The sequence below is a fragment of the Pezoporus flaviventris genome, unplaced genomic scaffold, assembly GCF_033815535.1.
Source record: "Pezoporus flaviventris isolate CSIRO_AGI_PZ_B2104156 unplaced genomic scaffold, CSIRO_AGI_Pfla_v1 ptg000001l, whole genome shotgun sequence".
NCBI lineage: Eukaryota > Metazoa > Chordata > Aves > Psittaciformes > Psittacidae > Pezoporus > Pezoporus flaviventris.
The window spans coordinates 4970333-4995952 of record NW_026892549.1 but is presented as its reverse complement, the minus strand read 5'-3'; the positions used below and the strand labels follow the sequence as shown (position 1 = coordinate 4995952).

Genomic DNA, 25620 nt, shown 5'->3' with positions numbered 1-25620 from the left:
GCCTGAAGGCTGAAAAACAGCTGTGGCAGGATAAGAGAATTTACACATGCATTATTTTACTGTTGCTAAGATCACACCTGCGGTATCATGCACCAAGATCGTGCTTTTAACTTCATAAACGGGTCTCCAAAGTAAGACCACAACATTAAAGGAGATGAATGGGAGTGAATTTAGTGAATTTCATCTGAGGAAATATTTAATGGCAGGATGATCATTTTAAGGGTCATTTAATACTGGCAAAAGGAAATGACACGTAACAGAAGTAGTAACACAAAGAACAATGAATTCAATTTAATAAAGGGCAAATTCAAATTGGAAATGAGGCTAAACTTTTAGATGGTTAAGAGCAGGCAGAAAAGGAAATAATTTGCTTAATGAGGTAGTTATGACAAACTAGGCAGAAATAGTTTGGGTTCTGAATCCAGCAAATGCAGAGTTGAATCTTTCCTGCCTGATACAGTGGGTTCAACCAGGGAGCCCAGTGGTGTTTTGTCAACCTTGTCCATCCCATCCATTACTTGCATTAGTAATCCATATTTGAATAAAGGCACTGCAGTAGCATTGCTACATGTTGAGAATCCTTTTTTCATCTCCAACAGTGAAGAAGGAAATTAGATTTTTGGTGGCTTCACAATATGAAACATAAAGTTAAGTGTGCTGTGGTTGTATGAGCTGAGATTTATAGACCATGTGGAGATTTACAGCCTCACAGCATTTGTGTCTGGTCACAACCATGTTAAAGAAAGGCTGGTGGGGATTTTTCCTAGGGTTGCATGGGGCTTGGGCTTTTGTCTCGTCACTGTGTTGTGGAGACAACTGGACACCCCAAAGGTAGCTGTTCAAAGGTCCACTTTCATGGTTTCCTTGATCCAGAGCTGATCTGGTGGCTGTTGTAATGCAGTGGTTGATCTTAATTAACCAGGTCTTGTATCTCCAAATGGACTCCTAATCTCCTGCCTGCTACAGCATTTTTTAGGAGCATGTCTGAAAACAGCCTTGTATCTGTGTTGCCAAGAAGGCTCTATGAAAAAAAGACTGTGAATGCATACTGCCAGAATCTCACAGCTGAGTAAAAGTGGGTCAAATGTATTTCCAGTGTAAACTTACTGGAAATAGTGAACAATGAAAGAATTGATACTGATATTTAAGTCAGTGATTCTAATAGGATGAAGACAAGTGTTTAACAAAAAAGTTTATCTTTTTGTGGCACAGATAATACATTAAAATTTCTTTCTTTGTTTTAAATATATTGACAAGCACAAAGTACCTAATTAAGGAGGCTTCATAGGGGTCCCAGGTAACAGCTGATGATCTGATGAGATTATCACTGGGGAGTTTAGCAATATCTGAAACTGAAATGTTAGCTTTTGGTTCATGAAAATGGCTTATGTTATCCAACACAGCTGATGATTACTCGGTTTAAGTAACAGAATTCTCATAAGAATTTATGCTGCTCAAAAAGTAATGCAATTTTTCCAGGACTTTGATAATGATCAGGAAGTAAATGTAAAACTCTGATCTCGTGCCATTTGGAAAGTTCAAGGAATGATCTGATGGACAAAGCTTGCTAGGGCTCTAACTATACATTATAAAAGAAAAAAATGTTAAGTCATTGGTCTCTGCCAGCAGCAATGGAAGTGGAAAAGACAGTAGATTTTATTCCATAATTACCTGAGATTAAAATGGGTGGTGTCCCAAAGAGAAATAAAGAAGTGTTGCTTTTTGTGAAGAATATCAATCATAGGATCTTGGAATGGTTTGGTTTGGAAGGGACCTTAAAGATGATCTAGCTCCACCCATCTGCCATGAGTCGGGACACCTTTCACTAGAGGTCAGCCTAAATACTGGCACTAGTTGTTACCTACTACTATGGATGGCTATGTTGGAGAGCTGGTTGGAAAACTAATTTATTCCAGTAAAAAACATTGCTTTTATAGAAATCTTTCTTTAAGCTTTGAGATTTTAATCAGAAAAATTGAAAATTATCAACTTCCAGCTACCAGAGAATTTCAGAAGGCTGGCTTCTGGTCAAGTTCTTTTTCCCTAGTGCAAACACACAAATGCTTGCAGAAGTAGCCATCTGTACTGGTGTGGACACTGTTTCCTCTACAGCAGAAATAAATCAATTTTTGCAATACATTCTGTTTTATTTCTTGGTTCTGCAACATCCTTTACTGGGTGTATGGGCTACCTAGCTGCTAGCTTCTTATTACAGTTGTGAGTTTCTAAGCTTTTGTTCTAAGTTTCTGTTCCAGTCATAAGTTTATAGGGTGGTTGGAGGGCTTGTGATTCCAGTTGCTCTCAGATCTTCTGTACTCTTTGCAGTTGAGCTGAAAATTAGTAATAATGTTTGTGATGGTCAGTGAAAGCAATAGCAGCAGTTGCACTAAATGTCAAAGAAGAAGCTGTAAAGGCTGAGGAAAGTAGATGCAAATTATCAAGAGGAAGTGCAAGACTTTGTCTGAAGTAACTCAATGTTTTTGGCTGGGATCAGAGAACGACAATCACAGATTCAATCCACCCAATATGTAAAGTTGTTGACCCCATACTATTTACACTAGTAGAGTTGTTCCAGGACCCTAAGAAAGGTAATGCTCCCTGGGTGTTTTGTAGGAATATTTTTTGGACCTACATATGCACATTATCAGTGTTCATATCTAACATGTAGCACTTACAGGGCTCAGCTGTGACTGGGGAAGTTGAGTTGCCAGCAGGAGGTCAGAGAAAATGATCTGTTGGTTCCTTCTTGCCTTCACTTCTCTCAGTAAAGGTCCTACATGTCCCTATTAATGCCCACAAACCTGTGCATATTTGTACTGATCAAAGTATGGAGCTGCAGAAAGCTGTGCGATTAGAGTTAAAGCGTGCCTTCATGCAGACAGTCCTGTCGTTAAAAGGTGAAAGCACAGGTGTGTCAGAATTTGTTGGGATATCTTGTATAGCTTAGGCAGGCTGGTGTCGTGTTATTAGAAAGAAGAGTCAATTGGGAATGTGCTAGTTGTTGCGGGTCACTATTTAAGACACAGATAATATGCATCTCTCTGAATAGCCAGTAACTTTGTGGCTTAGACTTTTGGCTGAGAAGTGAAAGACAAATGTTACAGGATCTAGTTATTAGGCAGCATGGAGATTTAAACTTTAGTCTTTGGTGCTGGGGCATCAGGCTGTTCCTGAGGGTGCATATGCCATGTGGTCTTTCCTGAGAAGGTCTCATTTTTATCCCCGTGTAAAATGGGAGAAGCTTTGTAGGATGAGAAAACTCTTTCCTGTGTTGTTAAACTAAGGATTTAGCTTCCCTCCTTTAAGAAGGTGTCATTCACCTTTTCTTGCTTAGATACCATAGCCTAATTCTTGTCTCTGCTCTGGGTCTGTAGCTGAACAGAGTAGTTCATCACTAAGGACAAACAAGTCTTTGTTTATAACTGTTTCTCTTCATTTTATCTTGGCTTGTCAGTGTCTGGCGGATTCTCCGTCCTTTATGCCATTCCTCTTCAGCTCACTAACAGAGCCGTCAATAGCTCTGTATATAGTGCAGGCTCAAGGATTTCGTTACTTCTCTGAAGTTTTGTTCATTCTTTTCTGGGTTTTCTTTGAACTTTGTTTTCCTTGTAGGTGAAAAAGGCTGGGTTCTGTTATGAATCTGGTCTTTGCTTTGTGTGTTCTTAACACTGGTAATTACTACAGCACTGGACTGACCTGAAGTGGTACTGTATCTGTGCCTTGCATTTCTGTTTGGAAAAGTATTTATGATATTGGCATGTGTATCTCATTTTGTTAAGTTTACTTGTACTGTTTAGAACAATCTTAGGAGATTTATAATTGCTTGTTTTGCGATACAGACATGAAGAATTAAGTAAGGGCTTTATAACTAATCTCTATTTTCCTCTAGCCAAAAAAATGCTGTCATGTTTTCATATATCAGCTTATTAGGGTCAAAGTTTAACTCCTCTCTGCATTTGATAGGCATATATAAGTGCTGCATCTGAGTTGTTTGCAGGGGAACTTGGCATTTTGATTTTTAAATGTGGTGCCAAACATGTGGAGAGAACAGCACTGCTTGATTAGAATGGAGCCCATGCGGTGACGGGAGGTATATTTTCAGCAAAATTACTATGAGAAGAGACAACGACTTAGGAAACCAATAGCAATTAAAATTGTAACTGAGTTGATACTGGAGGTGGATAACTGCTAGCTTTAGATATTTGCTAGCTAGGCAGAAACTCAGAAAGTAAGTATTTGCTGAGAACAGAGATATGGAAGAAAGATGGCTTATGTTTAAACACCAAGACTCAGAAAATTGACTTCAGTCCCTTTCCTGGCTGCCTCAGAGAATGCCTCTTTAGTCCTGGGGACGATTACAAACCTTTTAACATATGTTTATGCTGCATCTAGCTATCTGGAGTCCTCATTTTAGTTAGGCTTCATGAAATTCTAGCCAATCAACTAATATTTACTCATTAGTCTCCACCAGAAAGTAAACAAGTGGTCTTTGGAAAAATTAAACTGAGTCATGTTTACATTGAATAGCGATTCTATGTCCTGGTCATTGATGGATGAAAAGTGAGGCCTTCAGAGATGATGGCTAAATCAGACTTGATACTCAGATCAGGCATGGGATCACTTAAGTAGTTTAAAAAAATGTTCTGAGGAGGGACAAGGGAGAAGGGGAGGCAATGCTCACTAGGAAGGCTATGAGCTATTTTCCCAAGATATTAGTCACATAACTCAGGAAAGAGGAAGGACCTGACAGAAGTAGAGAGTGCCCTGCTTAAGTAGAACTTTGTAACATCATTGTTATATCATCCAAATGCAGGCACACTTTTAATGAAGGGGAAAAGAAAAAGGAAAAGTATTTATTTATCTATTTATTCATTTTCAGATAAATCATCCACAAACAATCTTATGAAATAATAGGAAGAAGGCTAGAGAGGCATGCCAGCGAAGGAAGTTTGCAGAGTCCAGGGCGTTGAGTGGGACTGCCTCTGAGAGAGAGCATTTACTTCACTAATTCTTAACGGGTTCACCTTCTGGGACGCTGACCTTGGGATGCTGCTGGGACGTTCGTCTTGGACTTGGCCTCTAGGCTGGTGAGTTAGTGATGGAATGACACATGTCTCTTGTCTTCAGATTGCTGAGCGTGAGGGGTTTTGGTCTCTGATCTTTGTGTTTCTCCTGCCTCAGTGACGAGAGGAATTACCAAGTAAAAGCACAAATCTGGGAGCTGGAAGACTTGGCCTCTGTTTTCTGAGGCCGTAGCAGCCTATTTGTGAATTTGGGCAAAGCAAAGCATGACAGACATTAGATGTAGGGTTTTTCAAATGGCCTAGGGAGTTCTTAATTCTGCTGTCACTGGACAAAATAGGACGTTGACTTTGCCTTTGCTGGGAGCAAGTACCTTGTATTTCAGACTGTGTGTGGAGTAGGTGAGTTTCTGTAACCATTTGGATTCAAAAAATGTGTGCCTGCTGCAGTGCAGGGAATTGATGCAACTTTTGTAGATGCTATTTCGTGGGTGGGGGAAGCACAGTTTAACTAAAAATGTAATGTAGGTCACATTCAGGCCCTAGTTATATCTGTTCAAATCCCTGTTAATGTTGCTGGTGTGTTTATCCAGAGTTCATTGTTACACAAATGCCTGCTACTTCACAGTAACTCTGTATAGGTAGATGTGATGCAGTTTGGGCAGGGGAATGGTGAAATGGAAACTAGTTTGGTCCTAGAATATATCCCAGACTAAGTTAACAGCATTGCAAGGGGTTAGCTTTGTAATACTGCTTTTCCACTGTAGCATTACAAGAAGATACTATTTATAGTTTGCGCCCAGTTTGTGCTGTCTGAAACTAGGAAAAGTTTCCACTTTGGAAAGGTTGGAGTTTCTGTTTGGAAAATAGAAAGGTACTTTTAAGTTCCTTATAGAAACTTATTTTTTTATTTTGACAGAAATAGAAAGTGTTTCTCTCTGATTTTGTAGAATAATGGACCGACATAGAGTTTTTCAGAATAACCCATCTTGTCCCATCCCGTGGATTCATTTCACTTTGGACTGTTGGCAAAGACATGGGTTCACACAAAACAGTTTCAGGGGAAGTGGCAGGTCCTTCAGGCAGCTTCTAGCCTGGGAATCCTCTGAAAAAGAAGAGACATGAAGGAGGCTGCGGGAATTTATCAGGTGATGCCATTTGCAGGCAACAGTCAGCAGAAAGGTCTTCAGTAAGCCCCAGAAATCCCAGATACAGGATTGAGGTTTGCAGGATCTGTTCACCTGCAAGTCGGTATACTGAGCATAGATTTGGTGTTCTGATGAGGGAAGACAGGACCATATGGCCTAATCCTGCTGCTAGAGAAAAATACATAGCCAAAGGAACAGTCTGCCACTGTCCCTAGAGGAAAGAAATACCTGTGTGCCCCATATGCTCTGGAGGCTTGCTGAAATAAGTCCCTCCTGTACTGTGGGCAGTCTAGAGGCAGAGGAATGTTATCTTACTAAGAGCTATTTGACTGCTTATTGGGAGTCCTAGAAGCCCTGTGAATTTGATCATAAAATCTGCTTGGACTTTCAGTATTTTAGTTTGTGGTATGGCTGCTGCAAGCTGGGGTTGCTGGCTTGGAGCCATCAACAGTGTAGCAGACCCTGTTAGAAACTCCCCTGAGTCCTGCACATGAGGCAGCAGGGAGCTGCACAGGGTGCTGACAAAGAGACGAAGACAAGCTTGGTCCCCTCACACCTCTTTTTTAGTAGGCGCGGAAAAACCAAGAGACTGGATGTGTCATTATTGACAAATCAAGCTTCACGGTCAGAAGAGAGTGGTTTTGGAAGTTTCCTGGGCAGATCTACTTACTATATCCTGGGTCTGGTTTAGAAACAATGCAAAGAGTGAACTTTGATCTATGGGTTTTACTTCTCTGATCTTCATCTCTCAGAATGCTGCTCAGCAGCTTCACTCTTTGGAAGAGGAATAGGCATTTTCTTTGACTGAAGATGTTTGCAATTATTTTCTATCTCCACTTGAACTCCTGATATTCATATTTTCAATGCTAATGAGAGTCATGACTATATGCTAAAAAGATCCTCTGTCTCCTCAAACTTCTTTTGCATTAGCCAAAGGAAAAAAAAAAAAGTAATGAACTAAAGCTCCCTCTGAATCTTTGACTCATCCAATCACCTAAATTAATCAGTATTAAAGAAAAGTGTGTGGCTTGGTGTGACCACCCAGGGTGCTCTGTCTGGCTTCATGACTTACATTGCTTTGTCCAGGTATCACAGAGTGCATATAGTGCAGGATTATGCTCTGCCATACTTATGCTATGTAATCAGTCTGAATTTGGGCTAAATGTCAGCTAGAGCAGAAAACTATTTCCAAGCAACTGTAGGTTTAATTTAGACCTTTTTAGGATCAAATTTTTATCACCAATATAAATCCACTGAAGGAAAGAGTTTATTTAGATGCACACCTGTTGAAACTAGAATTTAGACGTAGATGTTGTCTTCAAGCAGTATCCCATGCCCTGCCTCTGTGACCGTCCACATCACATACATGCTTTTGGTGACAGACTTAAGTTAATAGTTGTAGCTGTATGTGGAGTAGGCAGGAATGAAAATAATGGCTAACTTCATGGTGTTCTCAGTAGAAACATTGCAAGCAATGGTGACTAGCATTTGGGAGACACTGGCCCTTAAGTTTGGGTTCCTCCCTTCCCCCAGCTGTGCCACTGGCTTGCCAAAAAATCCTGTGCAAATCACTCACCTTCTCTGGAGGTTCAGTTTTGCTTTTGTAAAGCAGGAACAATGATTCTTTTCAGCTGTGCCTCCACAGCAGTGATTGAGCAGGGCTAACAAGCAGTAATGCAGTCTTCAGGGAGCGGCAGCGCTGAACCTTACTCTTGCGAGTGTTTTGTATTATTAGAGGAATGGATCCTTAAAGTATTTAATCAACAATCTCTGTGTATACCTACCCCCATTTCTGCATTAAATACTATTAGTGAATTAGGGCTTTATTATGTCTTTTCCTCTTTTTTTTATCTCATGTTCTCATCAACAGGAGCTTAGCTTTAGACCATGGTAAATCTTTTAACTATGCTTTTACTGGCTATAGTTGTTAGGAAATCTTGTGCATACATTTTATTATTTTTTTTTTTAATAGTGGGCCCATTCTCCCTTTCTGAAGTATCCTGACTTTTTAAAAGGGAAGCAATAATGAATTTCCATATAGGCTATACCTTGTAAAAAGATTATCTCCATTTACTCTTTGTAGAAAGTTTTCAGAAGGGAAGACACTGTCCCAATGCACAAAAGCAATTTTTCTTTTCAATGGATCCTGTGACTCAAATCTAAACCTTTGCTCTCAGAGGAACACTTTTCAAATGTTTACTTACTCCTTGATTCCTGATAGGCAGTCTGGAAGAAAACAGATGAGGTGTTATTCCTGAAAGTTATACTGCTTTATGTTGTTTGAAAGGCAGAGATTGAACTGATTTGTGTAGCAGCTTGCCTTTTCTCAACGGGGGGAAAGAGGTCCTTTGTAGCTCAGGCTTTTATCAACAGTCCAGTAAAAGTGTTTTTTATATATATCTAAAAAAATCATACAACATTTATATAAAGCCCTTTATCTTGATGACTCCAAAATTTATGAAGTAATTTGTCAACTACATTCATTAGAAGTTATCTCTTACTCCAGCACAAAAATGGAGGTATTTCTATGCTGGGTGAAATTATTCTTGTTACTAATAGCTTTTGAAAGTAACCACCAGACTTGCAATATATGTGTTACAAAATTTTAATCTAAGAAATTTAGAAACTTCTTCCTGGTCATCTAAGGGGTTTTCATTAAATATGAAGCCACCTTCTTGTCTGAGTTGGGGAGGAACTGATGCACAAGGTGTGTTGAGTAGGAGAGGATCAGCACTGTGTGTGCGCTGTGGGTAACTGGGGAAAAAAGGTAAATAATCTAACACTGAAGACAAAACCAGGGTCTTAGAGTGAATCGCTTCTGCCAGCCACTTGGTGACAAATTCCTATTCTGTGGCACAGCTGGAACAGATTGTTTCATATGGGCAAAACCTGCATAAACTGATGGGATGCCTGCTTCTCTTTGGTACCCCTGTACCCAACCCTGGCTTGGAGAGACGCATCTGTCCAAGAGGGGGTTGTCTTCCCAGGGTTTGTAATGTTCCAATTCACTCTTTACCTCACTGATAACACCATGACCTTCCATAGCCAGAATCTCCGTAATAAAAGCCTTATAGGTGAGCAGCATTTCGCTCTTCTGCAGTGGATCTGCATGCACATCCCACATGCATACATATTCCATATCTGTAAGGCTTCATCAGAGGATATTCTTGGCTCCTGAACCTTTCTCTTGTGCAAGTCATTGGCTACCTTGTGAACAAGCATGTTGCAAGGTGACTAAGGGTGTCATGATGGGATCCATAGCATGAGTGTGTTAATGGAGTCAAGTGCTGTTTATTGGCTTCAGTGTATTTCACTGCACCCTTGGCTCATTCATGCTTCCTGTATGAAACTTGGCTGAAGGAGTCAGAACTGCAAGACATCATCCCAAATTCCAGCTGGGATGCGTAACTTGGCTACATGACACTCTCCCCTCTTTGCCCCCCCTATCCACTTCCCATGTTAAATAGTTTCTCAAGACTTAAAAGGGAAGGGGGAGATAATCTCCAGGCCAGTGATTCTGATAAGTAGAAAAATTGCATAAATAAATAAGCCATGATTAATAGTAAGAAATTGTCACTTGTCTCACTTGCCTGGAAGTTGTACCTTGCTGAAATGACAGTCCTTGTCTTGCTGCTGGGGGGAGTGGGTTGCAGAGGGTGAATGCTGGGGGTAGGTCTTTATTTTACACATATTTTCAAAGTGAAAAAAAAAAAAAGTGTGATTTATTTTCTTTTGCTGCAGCCTGCTCCCAATTTTCAGTTTACATTAATAGCTGTGGGAACAGCAGTCCTTATTGCCATATACTTTAGCTATTAACACTGTGTCTGGTTTGACAGTACATCTCTCAATTTTTTTTTTATTCCCTTGTGATCATGAAATATGTATCAGCCTTCCTTTTTAATCTCCTTTGGCATGTCCAGCTAGTTAATTTGTGTCTTTCCTCCTTTAGAATTGGATTTTTCTAACATAATACACTTAATCAGAAGAAACAAACCAACTCTCTATTAAAGCATCTTTTTTTTTTTTTTTTAAGTTAGAAATTTGTTAGAATTCATATTTAATGGACTGATTTCTCCAGGACCCCCTAACAGCTTTCTATCCCAAATGTTTGCTTCATTGATATTTTAATTGCTATAATGATCAGCATTCTGAATAAGAGGTCTTTCCCCTAGCTAAGTAAATCCATACTGGCTGAGTAAAGCATGGCTGTGATTTATGTGCAGATAAACAGCTTTGGATCCTATCCAATCACTTCATCAGTTTTAATTCGGCTGCCTAATCAGTAGCAAACAGGAGAGTTGTTTTGTTGGGTTTTTTTGCTTTGTTTTTAACAGAGTGGGGAGTGTCAATACAGGGTTTGGCATGTTCCCCAGAATGGTAGAGATGGCTCCCCACTTCTCAGCATGTTCGTGTCAAAGTCAGTTCTAACTTTCTGAAAGAGTTTATACGAAGGGGATGAGATGCCAGACCTGCCTTTGGGCTCTCTTCGGTATCTAGGGAACCATACAGATATGGAGTCTGAGCAAGAGTCTACTCTTATGTTTTATGAAGGACATCCCTCCAATGCCTCAGAAAAGTGGAAGGGCTCATATAGAAGCAGATTGTATTTCCTGTGTGTTTTTAGGGGTTGATGCCTTTGAAATTATTTTCAGAGCAATCGTGTAGCTGCTGTTGCTGTTTCTAATAGACAAAAAGACTGTGAGAGTCCAGGAGGGAGAGATGACTGCTGCCTGTGGGGTGCAGGAGGAGTAGATCTCTTGCTGTGCAGCCCCCTCTTACCTTTGCAACTCCAGCCTGTAATTTGCTGTTATGTGTCAGCTATGTGCACAGTACTATAAAGGCCAGGCTGGTGCAGATGACCCTGGACTGAGGCTCTTCCTCATGACCACAGCCCCTGACCTCATTTTTGTCTACAATAACCCAAGCAAATGCCTGTTAAGGTTAAAACATTAGACCATTTACCTTATTATCTGTTAGTGCCATGTGTCCAGAGGTGAAGTGTTCTCTGATTTATAAGCGGCCTCTAAAGGATTATGCAGAACAACCCCATTTTGGTCATCAGATCTAGGGCAAGCAATACCATCCGTAATAATAAAGCTTACCTAAAGAGCTTAGCACAGTTTGAGCAGTAAACCATGGCTGTGGACCTCTGAACCTTGTCAGCTATCCTGGCTGTCCTTCATTTCAGTGTGTAACTGTGCCTGGCCACTTCCTTTGTACTGGGAGACTGCAAGAGATATTAGTAGCTGTTCTTCTGTATCTATTTTCTTTTCTGTTTCATAGCAGCCCTTGCTATGCAAGCAAGCAGCAGGCTTGGGCAAGCTCTGCTGCGCTGGATGGCCACTACTGGACTGTTGAGGAAACAGGTTAATTGGGAAGGAGAGAACATTGGCATTGTTACTGTATCTTCTTGGGGGTTTACTTCATAACCCAGATGACAGATACCACCTTTTCCATGTCAGGTTAAAACCCCACAGCTCTGTGTTTCACTATTACCAAGAAGAATCCCAACCAGAGCTACTGAATTCAAATTTTTTGGCTCAGCCTTAATTCCTTGCACACACCCATAGCTGTAGGGGCTTTAAATAGTGCTTTGAATCATTATGAAATTCAGAGAATTAGGCTGGGCTGGAGGGAAGGGCAGTAGGTTGGGTTTGTGGCATTTTGGGATCAGTTTGCAGTACAGATGTGCATGTCCTGAGGGACCTTTTTTATATGTTGGGCTTTTTTATAGCTTGGAAAAGGACAATAACATCTCCCTGCCTTGGACTGGAGATGAGGAGAGGCTGAAACCCATTAATGAAGAGAAGACATTCACATCCTGTGGTGGTTCTGGTACAGCTCCACCTGCACTATGGCGGTCAAAGGGGTTTTTATCTGCAGTGCTTGAATATTTTTCAAAAGTGGTTGTGAGCATTTTTGTACTCTCCTTGTGCATGCTCAGGCAAGGCAACATGTCTTGCCCAGGGATGGGGGAGCAGTCAGTGAGAAGGTGGCAGTCATGCCCCTGCCAGCATATCTCACTGAGCAGAACTCAGCTGGCAGCTGTGGAGGGGCAAGTGTAACCTTGGGGAGAGTGGAGGTGCCTGCTTTCTTCTGCTCCACAGAGGCTGTGAGCTAGGTGTTTTGCTAGATGTTGCCTGTAGTCCCACAGGCTCTTTGCGTCAGGATGGACAGTTTGTTCTTTTAATATGGGAATTCCCTTCTTTGGCTAAGACAGCACAGATTTGGAGGCACATGTGGAGGTGGAAGTTTGACCGTTATACTTACATTACCCTGCTTCTATTTAAATTGATGGCAGCACTGTGGAGGGACTGCAGAGCTTGGGATTTTCTTGGCTTTGATTGAGCACAGTCTACAGGTCTGATTTTTTTTTTACCTCAACAGGATCTCTGAACATCCCATTCCTGTTAAAACAAATGTGAAATGAACTTCCAAAGTTCTGAAAGACTATGCTATGCTGCTTTAATAGAGAGATAGGAAAGGTTTCATCCTGTAACCTGAGAGAGAATTAAACATCTGAGGAGTAATTTCAGGAGAAGGCTCAGTTTCTTGCAGATCAAAGGGTGAGTTTCAGGAATCCTCTATTCTCTGTCCAGAAGGGGGCTATTATGTTTAGAGAGTTAGGCAGTTTGCAGACAGAAAGTCCTTCTGCTGATCAAACCCGAGAGTTTGTGCTGACCAGTGGTTTACTTTTCAGAAAAGACTACCAGTCCTGGAGGTTTGATGTGTCTTATTTTCATACAACCTGGTATGCTGAGCTCTGAACTGCCTCCTGGGATATCAGCAAAAATGTATTTCTGCTCTTAACCATTTTAAAGAGCAAGAGTCAACTGGCAGCAGTGAAGGCTGAACCTTTTGTGGGGTGCTCTGTCCTTGGGTTTCCCATCTTCATGATTCAGCCCTGGCAGAACAGCTGCAGAAATTTTCACATCTTTGTCCTTTTCCCATGATTTCTTCCACAACAGAACACTGATAGGGGAAGAAAGGAAATGTGAGAGTTCATATGCATGTGAGTCTTAAAATGTTGAAAGAAGGGACTGTGAGACCATTTTCAGGGTTATGGAAATGTGATGAATGATGCTTCTTCTAGAAAACAATTACTTCAGTCCTCTCAGTGAACTGAGTGACTGGTTCCTCTGTTGCTGCAGTTTGCTTTTTTCAGATGTTGCAGTATTTATTATGACCTTTTCTTCTTTTTTATTTTTATTTCCCTTTTTCTAGTTTTCTCCTTTCCCTTTCCCCCTTTCTATCTTTTTATTTTCCTTATTAACACAATTTAGAAGCCAGTGTTCAAGGAAGAATTACCAGGGTGGTGAGAGGTCTGCCTATGGTTTAAGTCTGATGGCTGGTCATTGAGTGCAGCACCTTAACCCACAGGAGCCCTTTGGCATGATATAGGGTTTTGACAGACTGGAAAAAAAAAATTGTCTTTTTAGTATCTCTATTCCTTGTCTGTGATGTAGAGTTAACAGCATGGGCTCCTTCTCAGGAGTGTGGTGAGGAAAAAACCATCTGGTTTGTGAATGCTCAGCCATTGCTCTAATGGAAGCCATGTAAATAACTAGATAAATAATTTCAGTGAGATCGGCTGTTGAGCATAATAGGTAGTAGGGTCAGAACCTCTTCACAGTGAGTCATTTCTTACTGGCTGAGTGGGATTTGTGCTCACAAACCACTGTGCAGAAGCATCCTCTGATTTTTGCTGTTCCTGTCGTTTCCCTGCCTGCACTTCTAGCTCCTTGATATCTTGCCGGTAAGCTCCAGGGTGCAGGGACTACCACAGCCAGTGTCTGCACTGTGCTGGGGCACAGGGTAGGTTTTGGTGTGATGCTGTAATAAAAAATTAAAGGATAAATCATTAGGGGAAAAAAAAATCTAAAATTTGTTATGATTTGTAATAATTTTTTCTCTCATCAGATTGTGGTGGAATTGGGGATTTGGGGCAAGGCAAAATGGTGAAAATTATGAAAATAACCTTTGAGGCATGGGTTTCTTTAGCATGTCTGTTAATTCTGTGTTTTGCTTGGGATCAGCGCCCTTCGTGTTTCAAAGAAGGGGAAATATGGGCTTGCAGCTGTCACGCTAGCTGTCTGCCCTGCCAGGCTTGCTGTGAGACCTGGGGCAAATCATGTAGGCTGTGTTCACACATCTTCATCTGGCTGCAGCTCCTGGATTGGCTTGAGCAGTTTAAATAGGTCTTTACTAACCCATATCTGGCTGCACTTGTGAGTAGTTCTGCTGACAGAATGGAGGGTACAATTTGCTCTGGCAGGGGTGAATGATGAGGCAGGGTGGTGGGCACAGGAATGTCCCCAAGCAGAGCACTGCAGTGAGGCATAAGATGTGTGTTCACAGGCTACATTTCTCACTGGTGCAATTTTCCCACTTGGAAACTGGGACAAAATCAATTCCTTGTCTCTTTCATGAGGATGAAGCATTCAGGACTGTGAAAAGTTCAGGCAAGGCTGCACAATTTCTGAGTTCAATTGAATGTGTTATTTATTGTTTCTACAAACATTTGCTGCTAGTAAATCTGTAGGCTAGGATTTTTGGAGAAAGCAGATATGGAGAAGATGATTGCAGCTGCAGCAAGTTTTGAAGCAACCTTTGGATGATCATTAGGGAGAATTTTCACACTGCTTGGTGGTTAAATAAGATGATCTTCACATTTTCATTTTGTCTCCAAAATAATATCAAAATTTAATGTTAAATTCTCTTTCCCATCAGATAGAAGACTTAGTTAGAAATATCTACTGAAGACTCTTTTTCTGATATTGTCACAGGTTACTGAGGATTTTCCCTGGAGCATGACTTCGAATATGACACTTCAGTAATGCAGAGGCTGTAAGTAAATAATATCATGTTTGCAACCTTTATTTAACAGCCATGTCTATACTCTTTTCAGAATCTTGCTAGAAGTGATCTTTGCTAGACTCTACCTTGCAATAAGCTTGCAAGGAAGTGACTGAATGATGACATGGTTTTGAAGTTGATCATGCCATTTTAGACACTTTGCTTTATCAGCTTCTTGTTTCATTGAAGAACTCCAATAATGGTTGTTCAATCTGCAGGAAGAAAGCCCAAGTCTGTCAGTACTGCCGGAAATGCCACAAGGAGACAAAAATAAAAATACCTCATTAGCTTAGATGAGCGCTGAATAAAATGCAGTCATGTATTTACCAAAAGCTGGCATGCAGTCCTCTTCCCAGGCACAGAACAAAGGCCAAGAGCCTTATTTTGCTTGTGATACCACTAGTTTAAAAGGCCTACTAGAAGCTGAATGGATAAACCTGAAGGGATGGTCATCTGGTCATGTATTTGTTGGCTTTTGGTAACTTGTCAGAATTGGGTATCTGAGAAGTCTTATCACAAAGGCAAGCTTTGGTGCAGTTCCTGGTTGTGAATGCTTGAAAAAGATGCAACTCCCTTCTCTTCCTCAACTTTTCCCACATTTTTCTAAGGTGAATTAGTGAGTTGTTAATTTTGGTGCCTCTTTTCTGAATTCTGCATTGTTTTTCCTAATCAATTCTCTCAGATCTGCTCAATCTCCATTTAATTTAGTCAGCTACTCAACATCCAAATCTTTTGTAATAAAGAGAGTGCTAATTTTTCCTTTTATTTCAGTTGTAGTTGATGGCTTTTGTCAGGTGTTATCATATAACTCAATAACCTGCCTTTGGAATTTGTAATTTAATCAATAAAGGAAGCCATTTTTCTCAAGGAGATCAAAAGAGAAAGAGCTCAAGGAAAATGCACAGTAAAAGGAAGGTGAAGAACAAAAAAGGGTGATAGGAGCTGTGGTTTACATTTAATAGCTGCACACCCTGGTGGCTATATCTGCCTGGCAAGTAGCAAGCAAAAGAGGTATCACTGTTTGAGAATTAATGAATCTAATAATTGCATCTACGCACTCATCTTGTAGAATCTATCATAGATGTTATTTAAGTTGCTATTACAAGTTCCTTGTACAACTCCACCACACCAAATGGTGTTGGCAATCCTGTACATGAGCAGTACTGTTCACACTCAAGAGAGACACCCAGAGATGAAACTCTGGAACTATGTACTATGTGAAACTGTACCATGTGGAACTAATATGAAACTGTACTCCATCCAGCCTGTCTTTTCACATGCTTTTGCTACATTGCTGTTGCTTTAGACAAGGGCAGAGGAGGGAGTAGCCATGACATCAGGCCACTCTTGATGTGCTCACTGAAATGCTAAAGGCTTTGCAGCACAGGGATCTCCATGGCCTCAGTAAAAGGGCTGCATTGTCCCTTGTCTTTGTGTTTCCTTCCACTGCTTCTGCTGCCCCAGAGGAGGAGTTGGTACTGCCCTGGATTGGCAGGATGAGGAGATGGCTGTTCATCTAGCAGTGAGAGATTTTATGCCCTGGCCCATCTGAGACGTGCAATGTCTGGAAGAGCATCTCTTCCATTCCTGCTGCAGAAGTGAATTTTGCCCCAGGGACGAAGGTTTATTTTGCAATCAGCCTCTGGAAGGCAACATGCCATTTTTGAACTGCCAAGCCACTTTGAGTAAGGTGGTGAATGCTCCACTCAAGAAGCACTTGTGCTGGGTCACAGCTGGGAATCTTTCTTTGGCTTCTTGACTTCAAAGGGAAGTTGCCTGGACAGGTCTCAGATATCAGGCCTCTGAAGAGTCAACCATGGCTTTGCTGATATATTGCTGATAAGTATTATGGTCTCAACTTGGCAAGGTCCACAGAACTCAACATGAAAGGTATCAAAATTTTTCATTCAGAAAATGCTAGTGTTTAGAATCACAGTAGATCACTTGGTCTTTAAGGGCCATCAAAATGCTGATTTTCTTATGTCCCTCCCAAAACCTCATTGCTAGCACTGTAGCTACATTTCCTGCAAAGCAAATGTTGAGCCAGCCTTTGAAACATGCATCTTGGGGAATTTTTAGAACATGTTTTTTAACTGAAACAGGCACATTAGTAAAGAAAGAGTTAACAATATAACATTTGGGTGATTTTTTAATATGTGGTGTGGCATTTGTCTTGAAGATTTTAGTACTTCCCTTGAGTGCTTCTCAAGACTGAGTAAACAAGTATTTAGAGAGTCTTCAGGTGCTTATTTTCAACCTGGGTTGACAAACTTTTCCTGTGGTAAGCACATAATTTCATAAGACAATCAACTGATGAACTCTACAATGAATAGGCTAAAATAAAAACAACACCCCAAAACACCCCAAGCACTCTACTTAAGCACTTAAGTTAGCACTTAATTGTGGTAGAGACTTACCTCAGGGTTTGTTAAATGTTGAACATCAGGAATTGAAGAATGCCTGGACAAGTGTTGCAGTGAAATGGCCTGTTCCTGATTTCTCAGTAATTCTGCCTTCCTGCAGCCCTCTTGAATTCAAATCCTGCTTCTATTTTGCAAAGCTGTACCAGAAAGTTTTGGACAAGGAATGTCTGAGGCGTGCCAATCGGGTGGCTACAAAATCTATGAAACTGCAACTGGCTGACAAATCACTCCTTTTGCCCTTGGAAAATGTCATAGAATCTTTTTCTTGTATGAGCAATATTGTAAATATTGTTCATCTTTTTTTTTCGTGAACCAATGTCTGGGTCTGTTTTCCAGCTTTTCAACAGTGCCAAAGGATTACCAAACATGAACCATATGATTGCCTATGATCCCTGGTTCCTTCTGGTGCACACCGAAAGTGTCAGAAGTGCCGTTCTGCCCGTCTTGTCTGGGGACAGAATTTCTCCCACTGAGTAGCTTGATGTGCTGTATTTGAAGATTAACTTTTTGAGGCAACCAGACTTTGACTGGCCAAAGCAATCAGTGTTTTGCCTAGCCAGGCAGCCTGGGGAACCCAACTGTAAGAAATTAAAAGCTTCTGATGAGAACTGAAGTTGAAAACATTTCTTGGGGTTGATTTAGCATTCAAGAGCTCAGCGCTTTGTGGAATTGTAGCATCCTCTGACATAAGCAATGGCACATGCAGACTGCCCCTCTGTCCTTCCTGCAATAATGACTTCCTCTTTTCACCTAAAAGCAGAAAATAAGTAATGATGCTTTAGTCCCACTTTTCAGTAATATCTTGCACAAAATCTCTCCTACAGAGCAGAATATCTGGGGGTTGGAGAATCATGCATGTGTATAGTATGTCACAAAGCATTTACATATATGTTAATTTATCCCCCCTCCCCACCTTTACCCCTTGATTTTAAGCTGCAAAAACATTTTGAAACACTTGTATTGTTTTTTTTTATGTCCTGCTCCCAGCACTAAGTCACCCATTTTAATGATTCCATACAGATTAGGAATTTAGGAAAAAAAAACAAACAACCGTGCAGCTACTTTTAGCTCGTCTCTTAAAGGACATCTCCTTGAGTTTTGCCTCTACTGCTTTTGAATTCAACAGGCTGCGGAAGGACTGGGTGTCATTTAGCTATTAAAGATTTTTGTTTTCCTGATCATTGTGAAGTAGCATCATTAACACAGGCAAATTACCATGCTTCACTGTGCTGTGTCCATGGTACATTAGGGGCCCTTTCCCATTGCTAAAGCTGTGTCTATTCTTCTGTAAAATCAGGGGCCCATTGGCAGTTCTTTGGCAAGTGAGACAGAGAGACTATTTAATGAGAAGAAGAGTGGTCTAATAAGGGGGAAGAAGTTCAACATGACAAGTGCAGGGAAAGATAGCAGAAGGCTGATTTCTAAATCACTGCATAATTGGGCCAAAATACTCATCCATTTTCACAGGACCAGGGAAGAAGGGAGCTGCAGTTTGGAGGTAAATGAGCATGAGTAACATGATTTTTCCAAAGTGCATTTTCAAAAAGTCAAGCACTCTATTCCATTTCTCTTCCCCATACCAAGTGCTGTGCTTTTAGACTAATGGAAACGGGTTTATATTGCTTATTTTTTTCCTTTGAAATGGCGTATTGGCTTTCGGTGAAGAAATTGGACTTACGGTTGAATATGTCTGGATTTTACAAATAGGGTTTTAGTTTAATAAGTTGAAACCAATTAACCAGAAAAGTCATTCCCAATGGATTTTACAAGTACATAAAAATATATTGCTTTTTCTTGAAACATTTCATCACCCTTTTAAATGTTCCTTTTTCTTTCCTTTGCCACCAGTGACAAAGCACTGAATTTGTCCCCTCATACCTTTTCAGGGGACTGAATTTGTCCCCTCATGCCTTTTCCTGAAGACATTGATCTCTGGTCCTGATCCTTTGTGTGTATGTAGGGGGTTGGTAGGCATGTGCGTATACATGTATTTATTTCTGTTTCACTCTGCCCCGGTGTTGTTGAGTGTGTTTAACTTGTGGCCTGAGGAAAAGCAGAGCACACAAGCTATAAAAAGTTGTTTTTAAAAGGTTACTTAAAGTGGCACAGGACTCCAGGGGTAATGAGCATTCTCTCAAAACCAGGTGTTAATGCAACTGCTGAAACATTTGGTTCAGCAGAGACACTGGGGAAGGCAGAAGCACTTGGTTGTTACCCCACTGCCTTCCTGGGAGAGGCAACATTTCCTGGAAACTCTTCTGAGGTCTCCCATTTTGCCATCTCTACCTTGCAAATGAGTGTGGGAAGAGGGACACATGATCTCACAGAGACACAAAGGCACAAAGGTCTGTGGAACTGAGGACTGGTCTCTGCCTGCCTGTCTCTGAACTGTATTGCTCATTTAATCAATTCTAGTGATACTTTACTTCCATTCTCAATAATGAAATCTGAGTGAATTTTAATACAAGGACCCATCAGCCTCCTCTACCCCTAAATTTCCAACAACTCTGCCTGGGAGAGGGCTGGGTGACACGCAGGACATGGGCAGCTGCTGAGGAACTACAGGATTTCTCTTTCCATTACCTCAGCTTTCCCCATTTCCTTATAGCCTTGCCTCCTGCTTAAATTGCACAAGTTATTAATTTCTGTGAGCGTGTGGGGTGGTAACTCAGGCAGACATCGCCTTGGGATGATTTGGTTTTCCCTTCTCTGATCAGCTCTATGTAAACTGAATCATAAAGAGTCTGGTTTGATCCCTAATAACTTTGCTAGTTTGCTGTAGTTATTAGCTGATACAGAGATGACTAAAACATGGTGCTCTGGAATAAAATAGGGTGTCTGTCCAAGTACATAGCATATGACATGCAAAATTAGCTGTTGCACACAGCTCTCTTCACACCAGCTTTGTCCAATCATTCAAGAAGACATCTGTATCATCCGAAAGAATAACAAACACTAAGTTTTGGTAATAGGAAAGGCTTTAATTCTCTTCTTCTTAAAGCAGTGGGAGTGACTCACAGGGCAGTGCCTTTTTTGCATCCATTTAGTAGTGGTTCTCACATTTTAAAAGTAAGTTTAGATATTTTACCAGCAGCCTGACATCATGACTAATGCTCTGTGTATTTACCATATAACTGGTGATCTAGTTGAAGGAAATTACTAAATGGAGGGCATTAAAGGAGATACTCCTTGCAGTGGGGTGTGAACTTCACCATAAGCCAAACAGTTGCTTCAAGTCCTGGATTTGTGAAACTCTCTTAATTTGCCACACCAAGTTGTGAATGATGCTGCCCTTTCAAAAAGCCAGGAGAGCCCAACAACACCACCTCCTTCCAGTAGCTGTGGTGTGAGCAGCGTGTGCTCATTTATATCCAAGTGCTTCTGCTGCTTATTTAATTCTCACTTTTTCTTGGTCTTTGTTGAATTCCTAGGCTGTCCCTCATATTATAATGGCCTTGTTCCTCCAGGGAAACCTTCCCCCATTCAAACAAATGGTACCAACACCAAATAACCGCTTTGAGGTCTCAAGTTTTGTCCTGCATTTGTTTTAAAGATTCCCAGGAACCCTTGGCTACTTCATGCAAACTGTTAACTTGAGGGTAATAATTTTGTCTGGGTTTTGTCACAGAAATTCAATTAAGGAGGATTATGACACAGTTGTAGGCCTGTTTCATTTACAGTTGCAAATGAAACCAGGCCACACACTGTTCATTTATATAGGAAAAGAGATGCTGTGTAGTTTTAGGTGGCTGAATTACCTGCATGTTCCTTTGTGTGGCTTCACTTATTGCAAAAGGGAGGGGAAGGAGACTAGCAAAATGAATAATGTACTGGCAGAAAGGGGGGAAAGAAATCACCAAGGGTAAAACTACCCCCACTGCTTTTTCCCTAGGAGGCACACTTCCCGTCTACACTTCCCCCCTACTCCACAGGGAATTTCTTCCTCCTTAGAAAACATATCCCAAAGGGCAAGAGTGAGTAGTCCTTTATTTATTTATTTATGGTTAACAAAGAGCAATATTCTGTTTTCTTGGCCTTGGTTTGGTTCCAAGTCCCAGAGCCACCAGGGGCAAGGCGTACAGTTTCACTTTTTTTCAGTTCTCATTTCTGGGCGATGCAAACCAACATTTGTATTCCTTTTTTTTCTCTTTTCAAGTTTTTCTGCAAGCAGCTGATTGCCCCGGGTGGGAAAGAGGAGGGGGAGAGGAGAAGAAGACATTTACCAGATTGGGGCAAAATGATAGTTGCTGCAGAGGCTGGCTCCTGGTTGAAACAGAGTCTTTGGAGATAATGAAAGAAGAGTTTTGATTAGTTTTGTGGGATGCTTTCTTTAGTTATGAAGGGTAAAACAAAGGCAAAACTTGCCTTGATGTCATCTGATGAATTGTCTCTGCTTGTAAAGGAGCAATATGTCTGAGCTTTGCTTTGCCACACTAAACTTGGGAATTACTTTGCACCATTCCAGAGATACATGAAAGGTCATTTCTTCTTTATGCAGGCTTTGTCCCACAGCTTTCTGCTCTGTCCTCTAACCTTTTGGCTGGGAAATCCCACACTGATTTCCCTGGGGTATTGCCTGCCTGAAGACATGGAGAATGTGGCCTCCTATTACTAGTAAGGCTTAGCTCACATTTACTAAGTTTTATTCATAAGGATTTATCACCATTATGCAAGTGGGGAAGAGACGTGCCCATAGGTGCGGACACAGCCCCAGTTGAGTCAAGAACAGCAATAGTCCTACTACTGAGTGCTGGAGTGTCTGCTAAGAGACCTACACCATGCATCTTTTTTGATTAAGGCTCTCCTCAAGCATACTCATTTTCCTCTTGTTTCTTACTTTCTTCCTGATCCTTCAATTCTGGGAAAGGTTTTACTGTCCTTACTGTGGTTTCAACTACCTGCCTAAGAGGCTTACTGGATTCTTCAACAGATAAGGGGAAATAAGCTCTTTTGTTTCTAGCTTTGGATCAGATACTGTTTCCATATGTCTCTGTATACAGCCTTGACACTTTTGAAGACTGAAAGAGAAGCAGACAGCTTATTAGCTCTCAAAAACTTCAGCAAAATTCACTGGAAGTGATGCAGTAAAGTGGGAGCAATATCTACTTTTGCTCCACATCCAGGGCAGTTCATCCTGAGGTGAGGGGCTGCTACAGTAATTTGTATTTTTCAGATGTTTTGTGGTAGAGTTGTCTTGTGTCAGGCCCAACTTGTAAGAGTTTGTTGTTGAGGCAAAGCCTGAATGAAAAGGATGAAAGGCCTCATGTAAAGGACGATCTCTGAGTCTCTTGCTTTTGGGGCACCTTTCTGAAGTAGTTAGGACAATTTAATTCAGTGCCCTCAACAGCTTTCACTCCAGCCAAACATGACTTTGGAGTGGGTATTATAACTAGATGGATGTGAGTTTGAATAACCTTGCAAAAGTCAGTGGATTCATATTGGCATAAAACAGCAGGGGAGAAAAGGAGGAGGATCAGGATTTTGCGTAGCTATCAGAACATTTTGTTACAACTGATTGGGACATCTATCGTAATCCAGTTTGTGTAGTGGAGGAAGGAGATGAGCATATCCAGAGGGTGACTCATCAGACAGGCATTCCCATAGGCAACAAGAGCAGACCTTTGGGAGTGTTGGTCTCCTGCTGATTTACCAAGCACCTCGCTGCCTAGCCTAACCCAGCATTCAGGTGAATAAAGTTGGGTGAGATGAATCTCTGCCTATGTTTCAATTGCATGTTTTATATTTGGTAAAACATATAAAAATAGCCCTATTTATAATCTTTCAAGCTGTAGATAGTATACGTTAGATCCTTAACCAGCATGTTATATGCATTTATTATATATATATGCATTACATTATATATATATGTATATAATTATACATACATAACTTCAGTACTGAAGAGCTGATCTTCAGTAACTAACTTCTGCTTTGCTCCAGTTCAAGCAGTCAAATTTCCCTGGAATTTTAAGGGGTTGTTCTTGTAGTACCCTAAAGTTAGTAGTTAAACCTCATCAAAGTGATGAAGGCGGCTGCACAGTATATAAGGTACCATGACTTCGTATGATGCCTTACGTTTTCCAGAAAGTGCTTTTAGATTCATGACATCTGGCAGCATTGCCCTCTTGAAATGTAGCGGAGAATTGATGGAGGGTGAAATATTTTTCACTAGCCTAGTTTAAAAATCACATCTGAATCTTTCCCTGCAGTGACTGCTAACTGGTTTAGCACAAACAATGCACACAGGCAGTAGCTGTTTCAGTGGTTTCCCTGGAACCTGCTGTACATTTTTAATTCTTCTCTTTTTTCTTTTTTTTTGAGCAAGTTTTTTTTACACAGAAGGAAAATTGTGTAGCTGAATCATAAAGGTAGATGAAGTATTGTGAGCCTGTGTCGGATTGAGGTCCTTTTCAGCCAAATAATGACTTTTATCTGCTTATAATAGAAGAATTGAAAGAGATGTGGGGAAGTAAGATTGAAACACGCTTGGGAGCCTATATTTCAGTAACGAGGAGGAGGCTGACCATTAATATAGGAATTAATAACCCTCCAAAGCCATCTCTTTTGAGCAGCTACAGTAGGAACTGGCAGTGCAGAATATACAGACTAATTCTCTTTCAGAGCTGATAAAATGAAATGTTTGTTACCGCTTTATGTGCATACACTCTCAGCAGGGGCCATTTTCATTCCCTTTAGGTGAGCTCAGAAGAGGAAGAACATTTCACAGCCTTGAACCACCCCAGTCTGTGTGCCATATGTATGTGCTACTGAGCCATGCCTGGGTTGTCAATTCTTAGACTCTTCCTGAAGGGCAGAATCTGGACTAGTTGCTAGCAGTCATGTTGTTAGAGGCACTGGAGCAAAATGTTAATGTTGATCAGAAGGGAAAGGTTTGAAATTGTAAGCAAACAGAGAAGATCCATCATGTCTTTCACAGATTATAAAAGGCTGACAGTGGCAGTCTGCTTATCAAATAACTAGACTTATTGAAGTAGCCTGTTCTCTCATTAAATGGTTTGCTTTTTATGTTTTCATTTTATTTCATCTTACTGAAGGTGTCTGGTTTTTTTTCAAACTTACTGCTATGGCAAACTGGCTAATTTAGATAATTTCTTCTGTTAAGGCTTAAAAGAAGCACAGACTGCAGTGTTCTCTTATGCTGATGTCGTGGGACGCCAGCGCAAAGCCAATCCCTGTCATGAAATCTGAGCTTCCTGGAAAATAGATTATAAAATCAATTTTATAATTACAGGTTTGTTCCTTGCAAGGTGATAGTGCTAGTGGAAGTGTGGCTACACACACCCTAGTACCATCAGCTATGCACAGAAAACAGGGGAGGATTGATCATTTTCAATCACCAGCAAGAGCCTAAATGCAGAAACAAAAGTGTTGCTAGCATGATATGATATCCCTCTGCTGAAGATACTGTTCCTTTCATGGCTCAGCGAGGTACAGCATTCTGTGGTTTTGTTCCCAGGGGAACAAGCTGCTGCTTTCCTCCTTTTCTGAAAAAGTTTGTAAGATGAGAAGTGGAATATTAATAATTGAAAATGCAAGTTGCAGTAATGCCACTTGCATAGGGATGTTTCTTGACCCATGGAGGATATTCACTGTTAGTTGGAGAAAAGATCAGCGGAAGAACTGTGGGAGCCTGATGGATCTGAAAGGCTACCTGGCAATAAACATGTTTTTCAAATGAAACCTAATGTGGTTCCCAAAACTGGGGTTCCCTATTTATAGCCTGCCCTTTTTCTTGGAGGACCAGAGATGCTATCAGAGAATCAATTCCCCCCAGTGCTTGGTGTGGTGGCAGTAAATAGATGTGAGCATGGAAAGAGGTTTTTTTTTAACAAAGGAAACGAAGGCAAATCCTTCCTCCTGCAGAATTTGCTTTGTGAAATTTAACAGTCTCAGTGACCTTCACTGAGAAAGTCCTTCCCCAAAAGCATTTTAAGGGCGAACTGCACGGAATTTACCTGTCTGCTGCAGCAGGGGTTAAGACTGAGTTGCCTCCGCTGATGCTTTAACCTATAGTTTCAGGAATTGTGGCCTTTTTTTTTGTTTGGACTTTGGGTGTTTTGTTTGTTAAGCCAGATACTTATGCTGCAGAGCCATCCTTCCGTGCTATTTTAAATGTTAGCAGTACCGAAACATTACTCATAAAGTGCACAC

At 40.9% G+C, this 25620-nt stretch overlaps 1 protein-coding gene and 1 long non-coding RNA gene across 7 annotated transcripts in view; one reads left to right on the top strand and one right to left on the bottom strand.

The window, feature by feature from the left end:
- Positions 1-25620, top strand: part of SEMA5B (semaphorin 5B) — a 277220-nt gene that overhangs the window by 70800 nt on the left and 180800 nt on the right. For 5 of the 6 annotated variants that reach the window (XR_009746181.1, XM_061469010.1, XM_061468781.1 and 2 more), the window contains one exon: positions 14956-15016. The gene's annotated coding sequence lies outside the window, so the exon portion shown is untranslated. Of the gene's footprint in view, positions 1-4969; positions 5088-14955; positions 15017-25620 lie in introns of those variants that run through there. The other variant, XM_061468849.1, reaches the window with a different exon arrangement.
- On the bottom strand, positions 5802-9361 carry LOC133272989 (uncharacterized). Its single transcript, XR_009744655.1, has 3 exons — positions 9186-9361; positions 8218-8395; positions 5802-6126 (listed from the first exon to the last, which is right to left on the bottom strand). It is a non-coding gene; the product is annotated as an uncharacterized LOC133272989 (long non-coding RNA).